Here is a 25,997-nt window from a genome sequence, read left to right on the forward strand (position 1 = left end):
AGCCAGTTTCCTCTTGTCTGTTTCTCAGGTGAGGTGGTAAACAGTGAGTCTCGGTTCTCTGTGTGGAACGCTAGCCCCCCCATCTGCTCATGGCATGACTGACGCTCCACGACAGACCCCTGCTCTGAGCTGCTTGTCTCGGTGGGTTGCGCTTTTCCTGTTAATTCACAAATTCAGTTCTCCTTGGCACTGGGACAATGATGTTCTGTCCGTAGCGCGGAGGTGGGAAGGCGCCATGGAAGCAGCAGTTTGAATTGTGGTTCGACTGCTCAGAGGCCTCGTGCTAGAGAAGTCATGCAGTGAGTCCTGTGTCATCACATTCACAGACTCCACAACCACACGTGAGGACGACTCAGCGATTCTTGGGTCTATACTCCTCTCACGTGAGCATCTGTGGAAGCCCAGTCACCTACGGGTGGCCTCTGAGGACATGGTGGGAGGGGCGGCAGGGATTCAGTGCACTACGCAGACTCTTTTTGCTAAACAACAACAAAAACCCAAACATCACTGGGATGATCCTAGGCCACTTGGAATCCCCACCAAGCCCCAGAGACCCTGGGAATTGGAGCTACGCAAAACACCAGTCTCAGAGAAGGCAAGCCTGGTCACAGATGGGGACAGGAGAGCAGCAGTGGCCCGTGCGTTGCGGCTACTTAGAAACGGATTGGCGCCCCCCCCCCCACATGCCCCATGGTGTCTATGGTCTGCCAAAGAAATGGTAAGACACTATACAAGGGTTCTGGGAAGCTGGCTTAGTGGTTAAGAGTGTTTGCTGATCATTCAAAGGACCAGAATTCAGTTCCCAGAACTTATACTGGGTAACTTACAACCATGTGTAACTCCAGCTCTAGGGGATCAGGTCCCCTCTTATGGCTTCCATGGAGGCACATGTAGACATGTAAATAAAAATCAAAATAAATAAACCAGAAAGGATGCAACATGAGGAGAAACAGGAAATGCTCCCCCAATCCTATTTTTGACTGGTTCTAAACCAATGGTCAGACCCACACAAACGGTTTCCACACTCTGAGCGATTCTGCTCAACCCAAGGACTAAAGTGTACCATACCCCACCCTAAGACTAGGACATGGCATTTGTTTTCCTAAGCCAGGAGTGAGAGGGCAGCCAGGTGCGACAGTGCCAGAGACGTGAGGAGACCCACTAGAACCTCGGGACTGAAAACCAAACAAATACATCAAGGCCAAGGTTCAGCTCCATGGCAGAGCATTCAAGAGGCACTGGTCAGGACCTCCAGCGCCCCTAAAACAAATAGAATGTTATGCTTATCTGAAGTTCACATTTAACTTTGCTTCGGTTTTTTTAAAGTTAATCTAATAGTACTAAGGGAGGCAAGCATGGTTATAGAGAGGGCTCTCAGAGGCCCAGCCCAAAGCTCCTTGAGAATTTAATAGAATTGAGGAAGGATCCCTGAGAATGGACCTTCCCTTAGGCTCAATCTCTCTCTCTCTCTCTCTCTCTCTCTCTCTCTCTCTCTCTCTCTCTCTCTCTCTCTCTCTGAACTTTCTCATTCAGATGACCCTAACAACACAGAACTTTTGGAAGGGATGCATAAAAATTAACCAGAATATTTTGGTGGAGGGATGAGAGTGAAGGAAATTTTTTTCTGAAAGTTGTTGATTTTTTTTTTTTAAGATTTATTGATTTATGTATACAGCATGTATGGCTGCAGGCCAGAAGAGGGCACCAGATCTCATTACAGATGGTTGTGAGCCACCATGTGGTTGCTGGGAATTGAACTCAGGACCTCTGGACGAGCAGTCAGTGCTCTTAACCTCTGAGCCATCTCTCCAGCCCAGTTGTTTATATTTATTTATTTATTTATTTATTTATTTATTTATTTATTTATTTATTTATTTATTTATTTTTAATTAGTTGATAAAGTTTTATGTGTATGGTGTTTTGTCTGCATGTATGTATACTATGTACACGTGCTTCCCACAGAGGTCAGAAGAGGGCATCAGCCCCCCTGGTTATTGGAGTTACATATGGTGTGAGCTGCCGTGTGGGTGCTGGGAACTGAACCTCCGTTCTGTGCTAGAGCAGCCAGTAACTAACTGTTACTCTCAAGTAAGAGAGAAGAGTGACTTCATAGACTCGGGGGACAGAGTGTGTGGCAAGAAGAGGCACACAGTGTCAGCCCAGAAGATCAGCAGATGGGGTTTGAATGGAAAAACAACGAAACAAAACCAGAAATAAAAAGGAGGACATGACTAGGTATGGTGGAGGAGAAGGTTTATTGTAGATACGGGGGGAGCACAGCCAGAGGCACCTGGAAGGGTCCAGAGTGAACATGACCCTGAGCTGGACTGTGTGAGGAGAGAGGGGAGGGGAGAGGAAAGAGCTAGGAGCCAAGAGGCCAGGAGGGTAAAAGGCAAAAGGATCAGTGTAACCAAAATGGCCGATTACATAGGAAAGAGCTGCCGGGGGGGGGGGGGGGCAGCTTAGTCCCTGGGCTGGAGAAGTTTAGGGTAGAAGTAGGGTATGCCAGCCAGGAGGACCCTGCAACAGTTAGGGCCTGAGGGATTCTGGGGGAATGTGTGCATGTGTACAAGTATATACATGTATGCATGCTCGAGCACAGGCACACTCGTGTGCACGCGCACAGACACAGACAGACAGACAGACACTCACCTTTGCATATACACGTGGAAGCCAGAGGTTGGCATGGAGTGTCTGTCTTCTCTCTGCTTCCTTTTGGTTTTTTGTTCTGTTTGGTGAGACAGGGTCTCTCTTCCTGAGTCTGGAGTGTACCTGTTTAGCTGGCCTGGCTGGCCGGTGAACCAGCTGAGATGCCCCCGGCTCTGCTCTCCAGTGCTGGAGTTGCAGAAGTACACAGCTGCACCCAGCTTTTTTTCTTTTTAAACATGGGTGCTGGAGATTTGAACCCAGGCCCTCACGCTTGTGAAGCAAGAGCTTTACCCACTGAGCCGTCCTCCCAGCCCCTGTTTGGAATGTTCTGAAGCACAGATCCGCACACAGATCCAGAGGAGAAATATGTTGGGAGAAGCTTTCTGAGAAGACGTTTGGGAATATCTACAAAGATCTAGACACACTGAGGCGTCCAAGGCACAGTAAAAGCTGTAAGGAGTGCAGCATCTGACGGAGGCGGAGTGCGTGGATCGCCAGACATCCTATCAATAGAACGATTCGTAAATGATCATGATTAGGGCTATTATGCGTGGCGGTATACACTTTCAATCCAGCTCTTGGGAGGCAGAGGCAGGCAAAACTCTGTGAGTTCTAGGCCAGCCTGGGCTACATAGTAAGTTACTATCTTTAAAAAATTATTGTTTCCATTCAAGATTTATAAATATATATATATCGATGTGGACTGATATCACAGAACATTACATCAACAGTAATACTACATATTAAATAATCTCATCTCTGTTTTCCTATTTTCAGAGAGAGAAACCATGGATTATGCCTTCGTCTCCTCCCTTAAATACTCTGTGTGACTTTGTACTCTAGGACAGCCAGGATTAAAAACAGTGAATTTGGTGAGGATGTGGGCTCCCTCATGCCTTGCTGGTGAGACAGGAGAGTGCTACAGTCACTTGGGAAAGATCCTGGCAGTTCCTCCCAAGGCTAAGCACTCATTATTATGTGGCCCTGCAATCAATCCGTGTGATTTAAGTGGGTGAATTATACAGTACTGTAAGGTATGATACTGCAAGGTAGTGTATGGCAGTGTACAGTGCTATTCAGTATCACAGTAAAGCTGTTAAAAACCTGTGTGCATTGAGCATAAATAAACCTTTGAAAAACAGTTGTAGTAAAAAATGTTAATAGCTGTTGTTTCCAAGTGCTAGATTCTCTTAAATTTCAGCCTTGTGGGCGCCTGCTATCTTTTGGAGTGAGTAAAGATTATTCATAAATACCTCTATCCCTAAGGAATTTGGAGACATAGGTCCATGCTGTGCCAGACTTTTTCTTTTGGGCCACCAATCAGCTTCCAAATCATAACAAGACTTATTAGTTATGAATGCTCGGCCTAGCTTAGGCTTGTTTCTTGCTTGCTCTTATAACTTAACCTGTTTCTCTTCATCTATGTTTTGCCTTTGGGCTTTTTAACCTTTCTTCATTCTGCATATCTTACTTTCTCTGCTTCTTCATGGCTGGCTGGTGGCTGCCTGGCTGGCGGCTCTGGACGTGTCCCCCGGTTCTCTCCTCTCTCCTTCTCTTTTCTCGAGACATTTCTCCTTCTACTTATTCTCGCTGCACCCCCAGCCCCTCCCTGCCTATCCCTCTCCTGCCGAGCTATTGGCCATTCAGCTCTTTATTAGACCAATCAGGTGCCTTAAGCAGGCAAGGTGAAATAAATGCAACACATCCTTACCTAATTAAACAAATGCAGCATAAACAAAAGTAACACATCTTCACGTCCTTAACAAAGGCAGCACACACAACAGTAGCACACCTTCACACAGTTAAAGTAATATTCTGCAGCATAAGCAAATGTAACACATCTTTGCCTAGTTAAATAATATCCCACAACACCAGGCAATCTTGATCAAGAATGCTGGAGGCCTTATCAACACAGCAGAAATTGAAACAACTTTAATGTTCATCAAGTGATAGGTGGTTAAGTAAGGCATGTATTGGTGTGATGGGTGATTTGAAGAAGAAATGAGCCGGGACGGGCTGCACAGTGCTCTAACCCCAGTCTTCCTGGGCTGAGGTGGAAAATCAGGGAGGCCAGGTATGTCTTAAAATAAGAGGGAAGAAAGAGAAGAAAGTGGAAGAGGGAGAAAAGGAGGAAGAGGAAAAGGAGGAGGAGGAGAAGGAGGAAGGGGAGGGAAAAACTGATTGCTGCCATGATGTGGGAGGGTTATGAAAACAGTGTTTGGTAAAGAAAGCCAGATACAGACGACATCTATCATCTAGTTCCGTTCACGGGCAATGTCCAGAGTAGGCACACATGAGGGAGAGACAGTATAGATCAGTGGCTGCCTAGGACCAGGAGGAGGATGGGGGAGGGAGGAACTGCCAATGGGTGCAGTGTTTCTTTTTAGAGAGACAAAAATGTTCTCACATTAATTGCGGGGCCACTTGCACAGCCTTATGAATAAACCATTGACTCGTGTGCTTCCAAAGGGTGAATTTCATGGCATGACAATAACACTGTTAAAATCTATTTATGTGCACCGAGGCATAGAAAACTGAGAAGTGTGTTTTGTCAAAATATTATTATAATAGTTGTCTCAAAGTGCAGGATTATAGGAAATTTCCTTTGGTGGGCTTCCTGCCCTCTTTTGCAGAATGTGAAGATTACACTTGGATATAAGAGGGGAATTCCTTACTTGCTTGGGGAATGCTTTTAAGATCTTCAAGTCTGAAACTTTCACAGGATGGCCCCACCCCACACTGCAGCAGACACAGTAAAACATACCCAGGCCTCCCAGGCCACTCTCCATGGAATCATTGCAGATAACTCCCTTGTGGTTGGCTCGGGTTTTCCAGACAACTGCCAGGCAACCTTGGGAATTTGTGTTGGGGAGAGAACAGTTCGTCTGCAGGCACTCTTCCGGTGTGTGTGCGGAGGTCGGAGGACAACGGGGAGTCCTCCACCCTTGCTTCAGTTCCAGAGATCAAACTCATCTTTTACAGAAAGCAACATCATCCTGCTGGCAGTGGAAGAGACTGTTTTGATGGATTATAAATGATAAAGCAATGATCTTGATGTGCTTCACTTTGCAAGTGTGTACACTTTTTATTTTTCGGGGTTTTGTTGGTGTGTTGTGCTGGAGATGCAATCCCAGCATGTCAGACCAAGGGCTCTGGACCGAGCTTCAGCCCCAGCCCACTGATTGGCTTTGTTTTTTGAGCCTTCAGGTGGGTGCTGGGAACCAAACTCAGGTCCTTTGCAAGAGCAGCAAGTGCTCTTAACTGCAGAACCATCTTTCCACCCATTACTTTTTTTAAGAGGCGAGACCTTGCATCAGACACGTTTGAAGGTGCATCCATGAGCAAAGCCTGGTTGAAGCTCTGGAGATGGGTGATCTGAAAGTCATAAACTGAGTAGCAAGGACCCATTTCTGCTAACAATGCAGATCAAATCCATCACCAGGACCCTTAGTATGTTATCTGAAGAGGCTGTTTCCCTCCCTCTCCTTTTCCCCCTTTTTCTTGATGGTGCTAGGGAGTGATCCAGGGCCTTCCTTACTCTGAGTCATATCCACCACCTGAGGCTGAAGTTTTTGTCACACACAAGGAAACATAAAATAACCTGATGGCGTCGCCTGCTAAGAGACTGGATTGTGAAATCTATCCCCTAGCACTGCTTAGAAGCACGTTCACGGAGGTGGAGAGATGGCTCACGGGTTAAGAATGCTTGCTGCTCTTCCAGAGGACCTGCATTCTGTTCCCTGCCCTCATGTCAGGTGATTCACAGTCACTCGTAAGTCCAGCTTTAAGGGATCCAGCGCCTTCCCCTGGCCTCCAAGGGCACACCCCAAAACCCATGTCTATGGATTACCACGTTAGTCAGCTTTCCATCACCATACTAAATTCTGGAGTTAATTGACGTACAGGGCACGGGTGTATCTTGGCCGGGTGTGGGTCAGTTCCCGTTAGCTGTCCCTATTGCTCTGTGATCCTTAGTGAGGCAGCCGTCATGGCAGGATGCTCGATGGAGCAGAGCTGGTTTTCTGCCTGTGGCCAGAGTGAAAGAGAGAGGAAGGCCAGGCGCATGGCCTCGTCGTCGCGGCTTTCACAGTCGTGGCTTTCACAGGCGCACCCCAGTGAGCTAACCTCTGCCACTGAGCCCATCTCCTAAAGGTTCTACCACTCCCAGTAGCACCATGAGCCAGGAATGAGCCTTCAACACACAGACTTTTGGGGAATGTTCCAGATCCAACAAATATCAGCTCTTAAGATAAGACATGGACTTCTTGTATATGTGATATTTAGCTGAGGCTCTTCAGAGACCATGTGCTGTTGACTCCATGGCTTTTCCTCTTATCTCACTCCAGCTAACTGAACACTGGCCTTGATGCTCCAGGTCAGGCCAATGTTTTCTGGTAAGCATGGGTGAGAACTTTCCCAAATCAGTCTTGACCAACCGTGCTCATATAAACACCCCCCACACCCATGTGCAGAGGCCCGGGGGACCTTCCTTCTCATGCAGCCTCTGTTCCTCCTCAACCTTTGGCTTCTTCTTGTTCACATAGGAGATATCTAAACAGACTTCTGCTTTTAATTATTTTTTAAAATCAACATTCAAAGTAATCAGTTTCCTTAAGACATTTTCATACACGCTTAAAAAAAAAAATGGGGTTGGAGAGACGGCTCAGCAGTTAAGAGCACTTCCTGCTCTTCCAGAGGACCCGGGTTCAGTTCCCAGGCATAGCAGCTCACAATCACCTGTAACTGGAACTCCAGTTCCAGGGGATCTCACAGCCTCTTCTGACCTCTGAGGGTGCTACATCCATGTGGTATAAGACATACATGGTACACAGATAGCACATTCAGGCAAAACACCCATACACATAAAATAAAAATAAATAAGTAAACAAAAGCCTCTGCGTGTATGTTTGTGTAAGTGTGAGTGTGTGACACCACATGAATGCAGAGGTCAGAGGGCAACCTCAGGAGTCAGTCCCCCATTCTCCCCTTGTTTGTTCACATCCCACAGACTACCCTGGATTCTCCTATCTCCGACCCCCATTTCACAGCAGGAGCACTGACGTTACAAATGCTGCCACGTTTGGCTCACATGCGTTCTGGGGATCCGAACTCGGGTCCTCACTCTTGCTCAGCAAGCATTTTACCCACTGAGCATCTCCCGGTCCTCTCCCCCAGGTCTTTTCTGCATCTCCCACCCTGCCCTCCTGCTACCCTTCGACTCCCGACATTCCCCTTCCACGTTCATGCCTCTCATGGATTCTACCCCCAACCATTTTCCCCATTCACGGTCCTTTCTTAGATTTCTGACCTATACCACACTCCCTCCCTCATAAGTAAACATACATAATTAGAATCTGGATCTACATCTGAGAGACTGTGTGTGGTGTTTGTTCTTCCCAGCCTGGATTAACTTGCTGAATATTTTCCAGTGTCATCCATTTTCTTGCAAATTTCATTTTTGTTACCAGATGAATAAAGTTCCATTGTGTGTATGTACCATTTTTTTTAATTATCCATTGGTCACTTGATGGACATCTAACTGGCTCTATTTCCTTGGTATTGTGAATAAAAAACAAATGTTCATCCAAGCAGGAATCTCTGGGGTAGGATTTGGAGAGCTTTGAGTGTACACAAGTATAATGAATCTTTTCTATCACACCAGCCAGCTCCCAAATAATGACATGGAGACTTCTTATTGATTATGAAAGCTTGACTATAGTTTAGGCTTGTTCCTAACTAGCTCTTATAACTTAAATTAACCCATTCGTATTAATCTATGTTTTATCACGTGGCATTACCTCTCTTCCATCTTGCACCTCCTGTTTCTTCTCTGTGTCTCCTTGTGTCTCTCTACTGCACTTAGATTTTCTCCTACTACTTCCTGTCTCTGCCTGGAAGTCCCACCTATCCCTCCTGCCTAGCTATTGGTTGTTCAGCTCTTTATTAAACCAATCACAGCAATGTATCTTCACACAGTGTACAGCTCTCCCACAGCACTCAGGAGTGGTAAAGTTAGGAAGTTCTGTGTTTAGTTTTTCAAGAAACTTCTGTACTGGTTTCCATGGTGATGGTGCCAGTTTACACTCCAAATCACGTGTAAACAGTGTTCCTCTCCCTCCAGGCCCTGGCCAGCATCTGTCCTCACTTGTTTCCTCAATGGCAGCCACTCCAGCTAGGGCGAGATGGAATCTCAACATTGTTTTGGTTTGCATATCCCCAAGGCTCATTTAAAAAGTATTTATTGGCCATTTCTGTTTCATTATTGGAAAACTGTTTGTTCATTTCACTGGCCCATTTATGGACTGACAGTTCTGTTTTCTTGGAGTTTAATTTTTGAAAATTTTAATATATTTTAGATAGTAACCCCCTGGCTGGAGTATTTTTTCTTAGTTTTGCTATGTAGCCCAGGCTGGCTTTGAACACACCATCTTGCTGCCTCAGCCTCCTGCATGATGGGATTACAAGGCGTGCACCACCATGCCCACTGCCATCGATGCGGGGTGAGAATGCTCTGGTTCTGTGCACCTGCCTGCTCATGCTGTCATCAGGGTGAGCCCTGGTGGCACCTCCTTTCTGCAGAAAGTAGCAGGACTTTGGGGAAGATTGGCTTTCACCCGAGTTTTTCTTTACTATCTTCAGAACACTACCAGCCTTGAGTGTCATGTCCAAAGCACCCTTACACTCCTTTACAAGACAACCCTAGCTCCACCTCTTGGGGAGCCATCAACCTCATAGACAGATAGGTTGCCATCCAAGGACCTAAGAACAAAAAGTTGGGGTCCCAGGTAACAGCTCTTGGAGGAATGGCATTTTTCTTACACAACAGAAGCTCCATTGGCTGCTGTGAATCTACTCAGTAGCTCCCCACCCACCAAACTGGGCTGCATGCAGCCCAGGCACTGACTGAACTTGCTATTTATCTGGGGATGACTTTGAACTTCTGAGCCTCCTACCTTTATCTACCAATTACTGGGAAAACAGATGTGTGCCACTGTTGTAGAATATTATTTGAAGGTGTGTTACTTTTGTTTATGTTGCATTTATTTAACCCTGTGAAGCTATGATACTTTGCCTGTCTAAAACACCTGATGGTCTAATAAAGAACTGAATGACCAATATAGCAAGTCAAGAGAAAGGATAGGTGAGGCTGGTAGGCAGAGAGAATATATTGAAGGAGAAATCTGAGAAAAGGAAGAAAGAAATAACCAGATAAGGAGGAGGACATCAGGGGCCAGCCACCCAGCTACAAAGCCAGACACGCAGTAAGAAGGAAAGAAAAGGTATATAGGGATAGAGGAAGATAAAAGCCCAGAGGCAAAAGATAGATGGGATAATTTGAGTTAAGAAAAATTTACAAGAAACAAGCCAAGCTAAGGCCAGGCATTTATAAATAATAATAAGCCTCTGTGTGTGATTTATTTGGGAGGTGAGTGGTGCCCCTCCCCCTCAAAAGACCAAAGACAAACCAACAACATGCCACCACACCATTTCAGCCTGGCTTTCTCTTTGTACTAGACCAAGTTTATTATATAGACTTACATGTTTGGGAGCAGAGGTTATAGTTCAGTAGTAGAATATTTGCCTAATACTGTCGAGGCCCAGGTTCAACCAATTCCCAGTACCACAAAGGAAGAAAAGAAGGAAGGAAGGAAGGAAGGAAGGAAGGAAGGAAGGAAGGAAGGAAGGAAGGAAGGAAGGAAGGAAGGAAGGGAAGAGAGAGGGGCAAGAGACAATGAACAAAGATGTTTCAGCTTTTCAGCGTCTACGGCAGCCAGGGCTGCCGAGTCTGAGGAGTACAAGGTCCTTGCCATGCTCATGTGTTTCAATGTCTGGCCTTCAGCTGGGAGCGCTGTTTTGGGAGGTTGTGGAGCCTTTGGGACTATGGCTGTGGGCAAGCCTTGAAGGTCATCTTTCTTCTGGTTCAGTCCTTTGTATATGCTTGCTGATCTACCATGATGTGACCAGCTGCCACAAACCACTGCTCCCAGGAACTGACACACTACAGTGGTCATGTCTTCCCCACACCATGCCACACTGTCCCTTCTAAACTGTGAGTCCCCTCCTCAACATGCTTCTGTCATGGACTCCATCCCAATGATGGAAAAGAGGAACTATGGCAGCCTGTTAGTCACCAGAAGAGTGGTTCCCATCAGTGTCTCACTGTTTAGTGGAGTCTTCGTTGTGACACATCTTCGTCTCAGAACATCTGCACAACATGCCACGGATTCTGCATCCACAGGATCCACACGCTCTGGATGAGGATTCCAGTCACAGGTCACAGCCTCTCCAAGCCCGATTCAATACTTCTTTCCATTTTAACCCCATGATGTGGATACCAGAGCAGATTTTTACAGCTGGCATTTTCCATGAGCATGGCCAACTGACCCTAGTTCTGGCTTGTCTGCTGCTAACACCATGTGATCCAACATGGTGAGGTCTTGGTGAGGAAGATGCCCTGGAGTCACCCAACCTTGTCGTCCCACTCATCACTTTGCTGAGAGTCAAGTTGTTTGTTTGACTGGTGTGTTGGCTGTTATGCGTCTATGTATTTTTGGTTTTGTTTCTCAGGTTGGGGGGGGGTGATCCTCCTGCCTCAACCTCTGAAGCATCTGGGACAGCAGGCATTTGCTGTTGCACCCAGATATTTGATGTAAGAAAAATACGCCTCATGAAATAAACTTCTGGGCTGTAATAAGCCATCTGAAAATTTATCTTAAATAGTCAAGTCTTAGAACTTTAAAAGTATGGTGGTCACTCCTGTCTCTGCCCTGTGTGTGCACATGTGTGCACTCATGTGTGTGTGTTTGTGTGTCTGCATGCGTGCGTGTGTGCATGCATGTGTGTGTGCGTGTGTGCATGCGTGTGCGTGTGTGCGTGCGTGCGTGCGTGCGTGCGTGCGTGCGTGTGTGTGTGTGTGTGTGTGTGTGTATGGTTTAGTAGCCAATGCTATTTTTCAAGTCCTCCATATTTTGTTAACCCAAAACCCAAATCTCACGGTGGTCAGTGTCTTGGTCAGAAGTATCTTCCAGAGGGACAGCAGAGGTAGTGTCCACCTGTGCACGGTCCTTAGTGCCTGATGTGACCCCTGAAGATGATCTGAACCCATGACATATATTTGTTCACATGAGGGTTCGGAGGTTCTGAATCTTCCCTAAGAAGCATGGTTTTATTGAAAAGAGACCTCCACAGAGTCCTCTATTGAAAATGCTTCATGGTCTTGAAAAGGTGACCAAGAGCCTCACAGCCAGCCATGTCATTGTGAGACAATTCTGCTTCATTTAGCTGTTCTCTAAGAAAGAAACCAAAACACTGTTATGAGTAGCTCTGCTGCGAACTCAGTGTCTCTGCCGCCCCCACTGCATGTCCCGGTGCTCACCTGATACAGAACCTCTGAGCCTCCCAAACGGCAGTGGTGATGCTTTTCTCCTCTGGCTCAGGTTTTATGTTTGTCTTCATTTTATTTATTTATGAAATGAAATTACACGTGGGTGTCAGAGAATATCTTTATGGAGTGTGTTCTTGCCTTGGACCTTCATGCAGGTTCTGGGGTGAAATGTGAGCTTTATCCACAGACTCTGAGCCATCTCACAGGCTGGCCCCTACCCCAACTCCTTTAATACCAACTGATTCTCGGCTTGTGGCCATCTCTGACCCCATGTTCTTACCTTGCTAACCTGTGATTTCTAGTTGAGTTCATCCCATTCCATATTTGAACAACTGCTTTTCTTCTGTCTTGCACAGTATCATGTAGTTTTAAGAGAAATTTAAATTTCATCTGTTTTACAGCATCAGTGAGGATACATTTTGGCTAAATGTTGGATGCCTAATTTGAAAAGCCAATATCAGATTTGGTAAATAGTTCTCATAAGATAAACTGCTAGCTCTAATATACCACATGAAGATTTATCCCAAATATTCAAGCCTTAGGAATTTTAGAGTATGGTAGTCATATTTCTCTATTTATTTTGAGGCAAGGTCTCACTGTGTATTCCTGGCTAGTCTAGAACTCCCAGAGATCCGCCTGCCTCTGCCTTCAGAGTGCCGGGATTAAGGGCATGCGCCACCACCGCTGGCTCTGCCTCTGTGCCTCAGGCTCCCCTGTGAAATGATGGAGTGATGAGGTACCCACCCCAGGTGAGTGAGGATGCCAGAGGAGAGCTTGTGGGGCCGCCACGCAGTGAGCTGAAGCTTGCTCGCTGTCACTGACACTGTCACCTTTTACTCGGTGCCTGTTCTCAGGATGACAGAAAGGAAGGGAGCCGGAGAGTAAGAGACACCATCGGACACTGTGGACCTTGAATTATCTAGAAAATGTTTTAAGGATATAAATATAGTATAATTCTATACCATTATTTTTAATTAAAAAAATGTGTGTATGGGTGTTTCGTCTGCATACATGTCTGCAATACGTGTGTGCCTGGTACCTGGTGTCTGCGGAAAGCAGAGGAGGGTGTCAGATCTCCTAGAACTGGAGCTATGGTTGGTTGGGAGTCACCATGTGGATGCTGGGAATCGAACCTAGGTCCTCTGAAAGAACAGTAAGCACTCTCAACCACTGAGTCATCTCTCCAGTCCCATCTATATCATTCATTATCCTATAGAAGGTCTTTTAATTATCTGAAGAAATGATTTACATTTTTTTTGTAAAAATTAAATTTTATTGTGGATTGAACCAAGACCCTCCTACATGCTGGACAAACCCTGAGCTGCACCCCCAAACGTACAGTTAATGTTTTATTTTGAGACAGGATCTCACTAAGCAGCCCAGGCTAGCCTGGAACTCATTCTGTAGCCCAGGCTGGCTTTGAACTAGTAATCCTCCTGCCTAGGCTCATGAATATCTGGGCTTATGGGATGCTTTCGCCTTGCTAAATATTTTAATCATGGAAATTGTCGAATACACACAAGGAAGGAGACATGGATATGAGGACCTCCACCCCACACCTTCTACACAGTGATGCTCCCCCTCGGCATCTGTGTCTACATCTCTAGTCACTGGCTATTCAGGCAGCATGCAGAGCCAGGTGCTCTGAGAACTCACGTGGCTTTTGATTATCCTTAGGGTGGAGAAAGAGGAAGAAGATTCCAGCCCCTCATACAGAACAAGAGTCGTTTTTCACATTTTTAGCTCAACTCTTGACCACTGAAGAGACACACGTCGCTTCAGCTGCTTTTGATCTTGGCTGTGCTTGTGAATGTCAAATACTTTTCCTGCCAACAGAGCAAACAAAAGCTCAGACACTTCTGGGATCAAGAGATCAAGTCAAACTCCTAACAGTGGCCTGCTTGCTTAGACTAACACAATCCGCTACCAGGACACCACAGCCCAGGCCCTCAGAATCAGGCCTGGCAGTCCACTCCAGGCTTGGTCAAATTGTGATTGTGTCCTTTTGTAGAAGATGCAACCTTCAGGCCAGGTGTGGTAGCACTCACCCGTCATCCGAACACATGGGAGGCTGAGGCAGGAGGATAGCGCATTTGAAGCTAACCTGGGCTACCTAGAGTGAATAATCACAAAAATGCAATAAAGTAAAAATGGATTTAAAAAGGAAAAAGAAGCTGCAGTGTTTCGGATAGGCATTCTCCTGGGGTGGGGAGATGGGGCGGCTCAGGGCCAGCGCTTGCCTTCAGGCTTGCACAGTTTGCGGAGGGTCTGGGAAGCTGGCCCTTGCCGTAAACGCTTTATGGAGACTGACATATTTACTCCGGCGTATCAGTTGCTTTTCTCTGCTGTGATAAAATACTCAAAAGAAGCAACTTCAGGTAGGAAGGATTTGCTGTGGCTCACGGCAGTCAGCCCAGTATGGTGGAGAAGGCGTGGCAGAGTTCATGGTGGTAGCAGAACTACCAGGCTGCTTGCTCACATTCTGGCAGATCAGGATCACATTCCAACTACAACCTCCACTCACAGTTGAGGAAGCTGAGGCACAGGTGTCACCACAGTGAGGAGCAGCTGTCCTTGGGGGTGGGGGTGTCTGCACACCTCGCCTCTTTCCTGCCCACGGCCAGCCCGGTTTTCTGTCTTGTTTGTGTATTTCCCGTTTCCTCCAGCTTATCTTTCCTTGGGAAGTTCCGTACTAGATGCCAAACTGCTGGAGAGTGTGAATGAAGCTAAGCCAGTGCGCTCTGGACACGGAGTGCTGCTCCAACGCCTCCGGACAGGTGGCCAGAGCCACTGTCCTCTAACATCTGCCCACATCCGGGATGGAAATGCCTGGTGGTGATAAAGCCGAGGTACAGTCAGCAGATGAAGCTGACATCCGGGACAGATTACCCATGACACACTGGGTTTCCAGTGTGCCGCTGGGCCAAAAAAGCACAGATGAGAGAGAGAGAGCTTCAGACCCTTGCTGTACACTGATGCAGACCGCGGAGGTTTTAGCTTTCTTTCCTGTTCGCTCACACTGGGAACTCCTCATTCCTCCTGGCACACTTTCAGATCTCTGTTCTAATCTCTGTGAATTCCCGAGGTGGTAGTCATATGACCTAAGTCACACTCTGAGTGCCCTAAAACAAATGTGTAAACAGAAGGCTCCAGAAAGCTCAGGCCCTGCCTCTTGCAGGAACCCCATGCTGGGGCTGAGGAGGAGCTCACATTGTTTGCAATGGTTTTTTGTCAGCACAATGCAACACAATCTTTCTTTTGATTGCAATGAATCCTAGAAACACAATGTGATTCCACGAACAATGGCCACAGCACTGTCTTATTTATAATATTTACAAGACTATTCTTGACATTGTCGAGTCGCAGCTATGGAATTTGGAGGGCAGAAGAACAGATGTGGACATTTATTGAGCCCCTGTTGTATGCCAGGTACCCCTGCTCATCTGGTAGAAACCTCAGGTGGTCACACCTAGTTTGCAAATGCGGAAGGGGAGTTTGGGAGATTAAAGATGTGACCCCCAAGTCACATAGCTAGAAAAGTGGCCACCCAAAGCTGAGCATGGGGCCCTTGCTTTCTCTCCAACACCACAAAGCCTTGCAGAGTTTTCCATTAAAGCTTTATGGATTATGTGACTTCATTAATTTCCCAAAGATATGACTTCCTCCCTATACACCTAATCAGAAAAATAACATTTTCTCAAGATGCGAAACAGCTCACAGAAGCAGAAGAGTCAGACATCTGGCTTCCTAAGAGTCGGAGATGGATGACCTTGGCATCCACACTGCCATGTTCCCTCATTAGAAGGGTGGAATATTATACGTCACAGTATTTATCATTGACCCAAGTAGAAATGGGTTAAACCCATGAGACCCTTAAAGCTGAGGGCTGTAGAAACATCGAGAGAAAGAAGTTGGCAAAAGATACACCAGAGAATGTTCATCCAGAGACAATAGCTCTCTCTCTCTCTCTCTCTCTCTCTCTCTCTCTCTCTCTCTCTCTCAGTTACCTTTTAGTGATAAACTTTTTAATTCACCAGAACATATGAGAATTTTAAGTGTGCATGTGCTTAAAAAATATCTGGCACTTTGTAAATGAATACTTCATAGACATACAGAGAGAAATTGACAAAGGGGGCTGGAGAGTTGGTTCAGCAGTTAGGAGCACTTGTTGCTTTTCCAGAAGACCCAGGTTCAGTTCCCAGCACCCACATGGTGACTCACAAGCATCCATCTTCCAGGAGACCTGACACCTCTTCTGACCTCCATGGCATGTATGCGGTATATAGACACACATGCAGGCAAAACACTACCATACATAAAACAAACTAAATAAATCTAAAATAAAAATTATATATATATGTATGCATATATATATATATATATATATATATATAGAGAGAGAGAGAGAGAGAGAGAGAGAATTTAAGAACAGATCTCCAAATAATCCATTGCTCAAAAGAGAAATTATAATGAGAACTGATAAATATTTAGAATAATATATAGAGTATGTGTGGCATATTATGGGGAGGTTGTATTCAGAGTCCAATGTGTAGTCTTAAATACATGTCCACGTGAAGAATGGTATTAATAAGAGAACCTCAACTTCAGAAGTTAGGAGAACACACAAACTCAAGGATGAGGGGGACGTGGATGAGAAGAAATTACAAGTTCACTAGAGATTACTGTGCTGAAATACCCGAGACTGGGTAGCTTAGGAAGCAGAGGCTGCTTTAGTTCACAGATGTGTCCAGCTCCGATGAGGAACACGTGGAGAACGGCATACCCCAAAGGAGACGTCGCATCTGAAACTCAGAGAGTAACTGGGTGGAGGTGGAACTCCATCTTTCAGTTTCCTCTTATAACAACTTGCTCTCTTGAGGACAAACTTGGGGTTCCAAGAGAACTACCTTAATCCTTCCCAGGGCAACATCTTCCAAGACCTAAAGGTGCCCCAGTAGGAGAAGATTTCCCATGTCATACAGGAACCACATCAACACCAGGCTTCCCACACGAACAGTGGGAGAGAAACCGTATAAGAAGCGTGAAGGTGTCGGCGGGTCCTCGGGGTCACCTGCAGTATACCACAAACAAGAGGGCCCAACAAAGCCAATGCTGCATTCTTAAAATGAATAAAACTGACTACTCATTTCATCTGACCAAGGAAAAGTATTTCACTACAAATCCAGCAGGACGCCTTGACAGCTCAGCAGAGATCACAAAGATGGCGGACTGGGCATTAGATCAGTGACAGATATATTTTTAGCATGTATGTATGAGGCTGGAGACTAATACCCAACATCGAAACCAAACAAAAACAAAAAATACCACCTTAAAAAACAGGGCCGGGCGGTGGTGGTGCACGCCTTTAATCCCAGCACTCAGGAGGCAGAGGCAGGAGGATCTCTGTGAGTTCGAGGCCAGTCTGGGCTACCAAGTGAGTTCCAGGAAGGGCGCAAAGCTACACAGAGAAACCCTGTCTCAAAAAACCCAAAAAACAAACAAACAAACAAACAAACAAACAAAAAACAGAAATCAGGCAGACTGGAGAGATGGCCCAGAGGTTAAGAGCACCGACTGCTCTTCCAGAGGTCCTGAGTTCAATTCCCAGCACCCACATGGTGGCTACTCTTCCAGAGGACCTGAGTTCATTTCCCAGCAACCACATGGCAGCTCACTACCATCATGCATTGCAGACAGATCCCGCATACATAACAAATAAATAAACCTTAAAAAACAGAAATAATAACCAAAAAAATTAGAAAACTAGTATAAAGAACTTATGGACATACTTGGCAGCAAAGAGGGAAATTTCTAGAAAAAAATGTAACAATGTTAATTCAAGAGGAAATACAGACTTTGAATGTCCTAGAACTGTTAAAGAAATTGATACAGTAGGAGAAGTTTGGCCATAACAGAACACAGGTTCAGATAGCGTCAGAGTCAAGTCTTTAATGCACCCGTGATGCTTCTAGCACACAGAAGAACACTGTCGGCCTCATTTGCCTAGGCCAGCCTCAAATTCACACTCCTGCTTCACTACTGGATCTGGAGTTACTTGCATTCAGCGCCCTGCTAGGCTTTTCCCATACACTTGAGTTTGGTGTAATTGCTCTTAAATTTTGGTTTGGTTTTTGAGGCCAGCTCTTTTAGCTCAGGCTGACCTTTAACTCATGTAATGGAGTGTGACCTTGAACTCCCCTGTCTCCTGAGATCTATAGGTGAGAGGTACCACATCCAGAAAGTCTTGATTTTAAAATCAAACAAGGTCAGTTAGAGAAAGAAAAATCAAAACCACCTTCATTCATGAGCATAGATATAAAATCCCTTCAGACACCAATGCAGACTCAATGGTATCTCTGAGAAACAGCGGTGCTATTCCTGGAATGCATGGGTGGATCGACATCAGAAAAAAAAAAACATCCTGGCTGTGTCATTGTGCTGCGAGGAATCCGTTTACTCATAGTGGCCTGGCTTTGTCTCCCTTGCTCTAACGCTCTGACATTTCCCAAGAAATAGAAGCATCTTTGTTATTCATGGGTGCTTTTTGGCCACCCTCGATGGCTGGGTTAGTGGAGAGACTCAGTGGGCCCTTTGCACCACATCTGAGTTAACGCTAAAGGGCTGACTGGGGACGGAGGTTAGCTATGCCGGAAGGGCCAGCTGGTGATGGGAAGGCCAAGGCTTCGGGCTATTAAAGATAGGCTAGACCTTGGCCAAGAGAGGAGGTGCATGTGTTAGAGAGGATGAGGGCGTTGTGCGAGCGCAATCAATCAGTCTTGCTGATACGATGAAGGTTCAGTTAAAGTTCTGGGTCGCAGCCTTGCCGGGCTGGCAGTGCCATGATCCTGCCGTACACAGGTGCCAGGAGAGTAAAGCCTCCGAGGGCACGGACGCTTGGGCTTGGAACCCCCCAGTTCCAGACTGCCCGTGTCCTCTTCTGCCCACTGAGTGTTTGTGCGCTTTGCTGTAGCTCAGACTGAAGTGTTCTGCGTGGCGCTTTCCTGCTTTCCTCAAGGCATTTCAGACCCGAGGGACTGCAGACTGTGTAGCCGGCTAGTCTGAGTGGGATACAGGGGAGGACCCCTGAATTTGGGACTCATGTCAGAAGTCATGGCAGACTTGGCAATCTGGAGATACTGTCTTTCACATTGGGTTTAGCTGATGCCACAGTAGTTCACTGAGTGAATGAGAGGCCACCTGTGACCCCTCAACAGACATAAAGGAGAAAAGCATTGGTAAAACTTCTTATCTCACTGGGTAGAGCTCATCATGAAAGCCTGATAGCGCCAGTCAGCTCCCTGGGGACTACACGGTGCAAGGAGAGAACCAGTTCCTATAAGGTGTCCTCAGACCTCCACAGAGGCACGCTCTCTCTCATACATACACACAATGAATGAATGAATGAATGTAAATAAACATTTTAACATCCTGGTCATTTTGATTAAGAAGAGAATTAAATAAACTAGAAGAAACTTTTCTTAACCCGGTAAAGAGCACAGACTCAAACAACATAAATATTAATAAAAAGTAAAAGGTCTGTAGTCTGGAGTAGCTCTGTAGTAAAGTGTTTGGCTAGCACGCAAGAGACCCTCCCCCCAAAAAAAAAAAGGACAAAAGAAACAAGGCACACTAGGATTCTTAATACGTTAAGTCCAAATGAGTTACTAAAATTGGTAAGACAGCTTGGCTTCTTGGAAAAGCATTCTAAAGCATCAGTTTAGGACCAGCAGCAGAAGTCAGCTGGTAAAGGCGCTTCCACCACACCTGACAATTTTAGTGGGATCCCTGGGACCCCACATGGTAGAAGAAGAGAACTGACTGCTGCAAATTGTCCTCTGATGTGCAAATGGGGGCCATGGTGCACAGGTGCCACCCCCCCCCCCCCGTGCCCCCCAATAACCAATAGAAAAAAAGACGGCAGTAGTTTATATCACAATTTAGTGAGAGTCCTCAGAAGCTCACACAGCCTGGTGGTGGTGGTGGTGGTGGTGGCGGCGGCGGCGGCGGCGGCGGCGGCGGCGGTGCATGCCTTTAATCCCAGCACTCAGAGGCAAAGGAAGGTGGATCTCTGTGAGTTCGAGGCCAGCCTGGGCTACAGAATGAGTTGCAGAACAGCTGGGGCTACACAGAGAAACCTTGTCTTGAAAAACCAGAGACAGATAGACAGAGAGGAAATGAGGAAGAAATGATGTCCACAAAAGAGTACTCAGCACCATGTACTCTAAACATCTTCAAGAAATCCACATGCCCAGGAGCAAGTAAAGAGAAACATAGTCTGTCCACAAATACTCCTCCTCCAGACTCAGAGACCACCACACGTCTCAGCAGCTAGGAAGACTCTCAGAGGGAATGCTGTGCGTGTGTGTGTGTGTGTGTGTGTGTGTGTGTGTGTGTGTGTGTGTGTGTGAGAGAGAGAGAGAGAGAGAGAGAGAGAGAGAGAGAGAGAGAGAGAGAGACTGTGACAGTGGGTGTAACTCTGTGGCAGAGTGTGTACTGACCGTGTATTTCATACATAGTGGGTTCAATCCTCAGCACCAAAGGAAAAGGGGCGGGGGCAGTGCAGAGGGAGAGGAGGAGGAGACAGAGGAGGAAAATAGGGAAGATTGTGTAACTTCGTTTATATGGAATTCTAAAACAAAGAAAACAGGTCGTAGTTGCCTAAGGAATCCTTGGAGGGGTTCAAGGGACTTTCTGGATGATGCAGGCAGATTTCCTGGACTGGGGAGTGGTTCCTTGGATGCCAGAATTTCAAAACACACCAGGCTATGTGCTTGAAAACCTGTGCATTTCTTACACATTTAAAGGGGGCAGTCAGAGGATTGGGGAACACTCAGAGTAGAGCGTTTGCTGTGCCAGTGTGAAGATCTAAGGACCCATCTCCAGAATCCAGGTACAAGCTGAACAATGTGGTGGCTGTCTGTTACTATGGTGATGGGGAGGCAGAGACAGGTAGATCCTGGAGGCTTGAGGGCCATTCAGTGTAGACAAAATTTGGGGAGAAAAATTACAAAATTACCTTTTTAAAAACTGACATGATAAACACAAAATTTATTTGAGATCATAGTTGCCTCAAGCTAGGCAGATGGTAGCAGTGGGAGAGGCCTGTCATAAATGACACCAACTCTTGGTTTGAAGACTAGCTCCAAAGACTCCTAATACAGTCATATTGTATGAATATATATATTAATATTCATTATGCTGTAGATACCAAATAATGTATTCATTCTACTTTTTAAAATAATTTTATTTAGGGCTGGAAAAATTGCCCAGCAGTTAAGAGCACTGGCTGATCTTCCAGAAGACCAGGGTTCAGTTCCCAGCACCCACATGACAGCTCACAATCATCTTTAATTCCAGTTCCAGAATCCATCTGGCCCCTCCTGTCTTCTGGCACCCACATGATGCAGACATACATGCAGGCAAAACACCCATACATACCAAATAAAAATAAATCTCAAAAAATTGTGTCTGTGTGTCTGTGTGTATGCACACATGCATGGGGTTTCAGATTCCCTCGTGCTGGAGTTTCGTGTAGTTGTAAGTGGTAGGAACCAAACCCTGGTCCTCCGCAAGAGCAGCAGATGCTCTTAAGTGCTGAGCATCTCTCCAGCTCCAGTTGAACAAGTATTAAAAGTTTTTGCCGGGCGGTGGTGGCACACGCCTTTAATCCCAGCACTCAGGAGGCAGAGCCAGGCTGATCTCTGTGAGTTCGAGGCCAGCCTGGTCTACAGAGCAAGATCCAGGACAGGCACCAAAATTACATGGAGAAACCCTGTCTCGAAAGAAAGAAACAAACAAACAAAAACAATAACAACAACAACAAAGTTTTGAAAGCGGGGGCTAGAGAGATGGCTCAGGAGTTAAAAGTACTTACTTCCAGAGGACCTGGGTTCAGTTCTCAGTGCTACACGCTAGCTCACGACCCTCTGTAACTCCAGTCCTCTTCTGGGCTACAAAGACACTACATACACATGATGCACTTACATGCAGGCAAACTACTCATACACATAAACTTAAAATAATCAATGTTTAAGACAATATTGATCACTTTGTGATGGGAAACTCTTTAAGGAATTCCTGGAAGTCTGTGAAAGGGGCATAAACTGCTTCTGGACAGGTGGTCAGCAGTAAGAAACTCTAGACAGAATACAGTAAGAAATTCTAGTCCAGAATACAGATGTGAGACAGAGCAAGGCATTTTGTGTAGCTGAAGCCTCTGGTTCCAGTCTGTCTCACACTGCCCTGTTTCTTCCTGGAGGTCTCTTCCCACTAGCTTCCCTGGACACGTAGGACCAGGAAAATACTAGATTTTTGGTATCTCTTAAAGACCTGAACTTTCTGGGCATTGGGGTACATGTCTGTAATCCCAGCACTGGGAAGGCTGAGGCAGGAGTAGCCTGGGCTACATAGTAAGACCTTACAAAACACCTCCTTAAAAGCAACTTCAGTTGACAAAATTGTCGCTTGGAAAAAGGACCGATTGCATCTCATCAAATAAATTCCTTGCCATGAAGCTCCCATGGCTCCTCGCTGCCTGTGGACCAGGCCCACGGTGTCAGTCACACAGGGCTCTGCAGGGTGGTACCTGCTGAAGGGCTGGATTTCATTTCCCCCATGTCGTGCATTTAGAGACTCCCTGGACCTTCTCACTGTCCCTCCTCACTGCCTCCCTGACGTTGCCTATTGTGTGCATCCTGCGGTCCTTCATGTCCTGGGGGGGGACGACCCGAGACCAGCTGATAGCTCACTGCGATGAGAACATCCCGCGCGGGTCCGGGATCTCCTGACAAACCCGCGGGCCGCTTCTCCCACCCGGACGGACGCAGCTGCTCAGCACCAAGGGATCCTGGCTGTCTCCTGATGTGGAGCAGCCAGGTCCCCTGCAGCCTGTGAGCTCCAAGCATCCTGCCAACCTTGTCTTCTCTATGAAGCAGAGAGTCAGAGAGCTGGTCTCTGGCCACACCACAGGGTTGACCTTCAGATGCCGCCCCCCACAGACCGACCCTGTTCCCCCTGGGCAGGTCAGCAACCCCGCCATGTTCCCCATGATGCTGAGTCTAAACAGGATGAAACTTTGGCCTGTTACTTTTTTTTTTTTTTTTAATGTTTTTAATTAAATCTCTGGGGTCACTGACACCCTGGAGATGGGGAAATGCAAGCCCGCAGCTAGCTTGTTAATGATACACCGTCTGTTTGTTCACGGGGGTGATCACATGATCTTTGCTCTGCAGAACATCCTGTCTCACTGGCCTAAACCGGTTTGTGGGTGAAATGCTTGGGAGGAATGCCAAAAGTCTCCCTCTTTCCCTCCTCTTCCTCTCTGACTCTCTCACCCATCTTACAATGAGCTGTTAGGAAAACCGGCCGGTTAGTTAAACTACATTCATTTGGTGTTAACTGTGGATGACACCCTGTCACCCTGGCTGCACCGCAGGACTCTAGCACCCTGGATGGAAAGAGCTAATAAGGTGTCACAGTCCAATCCAAGAGGAGACTTCCGATCGGGGAAAGCCCACGGGGTCCTCAGCTTGGCGGGCAGCACCAGCCAACCAAGCCTCGGTGCACAGGACCCCGGGACCCCCACCAGGGCAGAAGAGGGCAGAGCCCGGAGCCCTCTGACTTTGACAATGATTACGTGTGACTCACTTTTGCCCATAAAACTGGGATCATTGACTTGGGCCCACGATTAGATAAATCTCTGGAGTGTTTCCCTGCAGGCACTTTTAAGGTTCCTAGCTTTTAGCCATGACAGTGACTGGGTCTCGAAAAAGAAAAGCTCCCGGAGATCCTGACAGCCGCTGACCATCTGAGTGCAGGGGGGAGGCAGGGAGAAGTCCGTCCCTCCCTGCGCCCTCCTCACCATTCTGCAGGGTAGGTGGGAATGGGGGAGGGGAGGAGGTTCTGGAAGAACTCGATGCTTGTGTGACAGAAGGAGCGTGGCTGTAAAACGCTGTATGAAACGCCCTGGACTTGGGCACTCACGCCGATGCTTTGCAGCCTCTCTGCAGAGCTCCACCTCAGACACCGTGTCACTGAGGAGGTGACAGGTCACTGCAGCATGGGAGTTTGTCCTGACTGCAGCTGCAGAGCAGGCGGTAGGGAGGGCGCCAGCACCCAGGGTTCTCACATAGGGAACACCTGGTGGAGAGGGCACTGGTGGCCAACAGCAGCCCACAGTGGTCCCTCGTGAACACGTGTCGATTCCTTTCTTCCGACAACGGCTGCCAGCACCCTTCTTCCCAGCTACATGTCACTTTCTGTGTCACTGGTGGTTTTTTCCTAATAATTCTACCTCTTCCTTAGGGGCCCTGATTGCAGCGAGGTTTAAGCGGGGGAGGGGAGGGGGTGTGGCGGGAGGTGGAGAGAACACCAAGAGATAAATTTTCTTGAGAGGAGCATGGCCCTAGCGAATGACTCATCATCCTTCAGTGCTTCACATTCTGGGCTTAGGAACTATTTCTCCAATCACCCAAGAGTCAATGGCCCAGGCCTCTTATCACCCACTGATAGGAGTTCGCAGCCCATAAAAGCCAGCTCCTCTCCACTCCCTGCAGGAAAACATCTGCACCTGGGCTTCTTGGCCCAGAAAATAACTTAGTCACCTGTTGGTAAGTGTAGCTATTGTTCGGCCTCCCAGATCAATCACACGTTTTCGACAGCCCAGGGGGCCCTGGCTGGGATGTGCATTCCTCTGCTTTATCTTCAGCCCCCAAGTAAAACAGCAGAGATGGCTTCTGTGGACAAGCAAGGGGCAATGTTTATCTGTCACCGGTGGCAATCAACTGTGTAACCCACACTGAAGACAGGATGACTTCTCAAGCTGTGGCTCAGGTTCCAGGCTGGCTTCATCCGGTAGCACCTGGTTTCCAGGCACAGAACATGCTGTGATGCTGTCACCGGATGTCAAAGGTGGCTCTTGGATAAGACCATGAGTCACTTCCGTACCTGGTCCTCCCGGAGGGGATGCTCAAGACAGCAGCTGTTGGTCTTTCCCTCCGTCTGTCCACCACAGTTGGGCGGCTATACGGTTTGAAAGGAATGGAAACGCTGTTTGGTGCTGGGCCATGTGAAAACTCAGGCTGATAGACCGACCATTTGTGTTCACGCAAGAACTCAAAGAAAAATGCTCAGGTTGAGTCCTCCTGGGGAGGTGCTCACCGTCAACACCATTTTTAGCCCGGAACAAACAGAATGCCACTTTGCAAGTGGCATCTCAACGGCCATTTCCTCGGGGACAGCACGCTCCCAGCTCCCAGTTGCTCGGTCAGTTGTCAGTCCATCTTTCTGGCCCTCCCTCTTGCCACCTTTACCCTCTGCCCGTCCCACCTCACCCATCCTGTTGGACGTGGGTCAGCCCCACCTCCTCCAGGGCCTGCGCAGACACTCCCCTCAGATGAACTCCCACAGGATGGGCCAAATCAGGTCACTGCTCCCACACCGCCTGTCCAACACGATCCAGAAGGTTCTGGTTGGCAGCATCGCCCAGGTAGAGAGAGGCAGCCACTGTGCACCCCCTACAGCCTCTGCAGCATGGGGAGAGGGGTGGGATGAAGCGCAGTGGCTTCCGCCTGAAGAGGAAGAAGTCTGCACATTCCCGGTCCCCTCATCCTTTATCCATCAAAGCAAGTCAAGTGGCCACCTCAGCTTCAGAGGTGACCCTACAGGGAGTCCCAGGATCCAGGCTATCACGCTGCCTTGGGATGGAGGCCATTATCATCATATGCTATTACCTGGAGGTTTGCCAGGCCAAAGGAAGAGGAGCCTCCTGGGGGTGGGGGTGAAGGGGAGCGGAGGCCTGCTGGGACAGCCAGGGGTCTGGGGCCTGCTGGGACAGCCAGGCTGAATCAAGACTGACTTCCTGCCACAGCGGCAGAGGCTGTGACAGGAAAGATCAGTCCTCACAGGCATCTTTCTCTTTTGTATCCAGGTCCATTGTAGCCCTGCTACAGTTCGGGCATGAAGG

The 25,997-nt window shown here is 47.3% G+C and overlaps 1 long non-coding RNA gene across 2 annotated transcripts; it reads right to left on the reverse strand.

Annotated features, from left to right (window-relative positions):
- Positions 1-10,034: 10,034 nt before the first annotated feature.
- LOC121827460 (uncharacterized) lies at positions 10,035-25,340 on the reverse strand. 2 transcript variants are annotated; one of them, XR_013049488.1, is made up of 5 exons: positions 21,909-25,340; positions 13,691-14,863; positions 12,315-12,472; positions 12,026-12,192; positions 10,035-11,938 (listed from the first exon to the last, which is right to left on the reverse strand). It is a non-coding gene; the product is annotated as an uncharacterized LOC121827460 (long non-coding RNA). The 2 variants fall into 2 exon arrangements; XR_013049487.1 differs by having other exon boundaries at positions 12,026-12,472.
- Positions 25,341-25,997: the final 657 nt, after the last annotated feature.

This window comes from Peromyscus maniculatus, chromosome 2 (genome assembly GCF_049852395.1).
Source record: "Peromyscus maniculatus bairdii isolate BWxNUB_F1_BW_parent chromosome 2, HU_Pman_BW_mat_3.1, whole genome shotgun sequence".
Classification (NCBI taxonomy): Eukaryota; Metazoa; Chordata; class Mammalia; order Rodentia; family Cricetidae; genus Peromyscus; species Peromyscus maniculatus.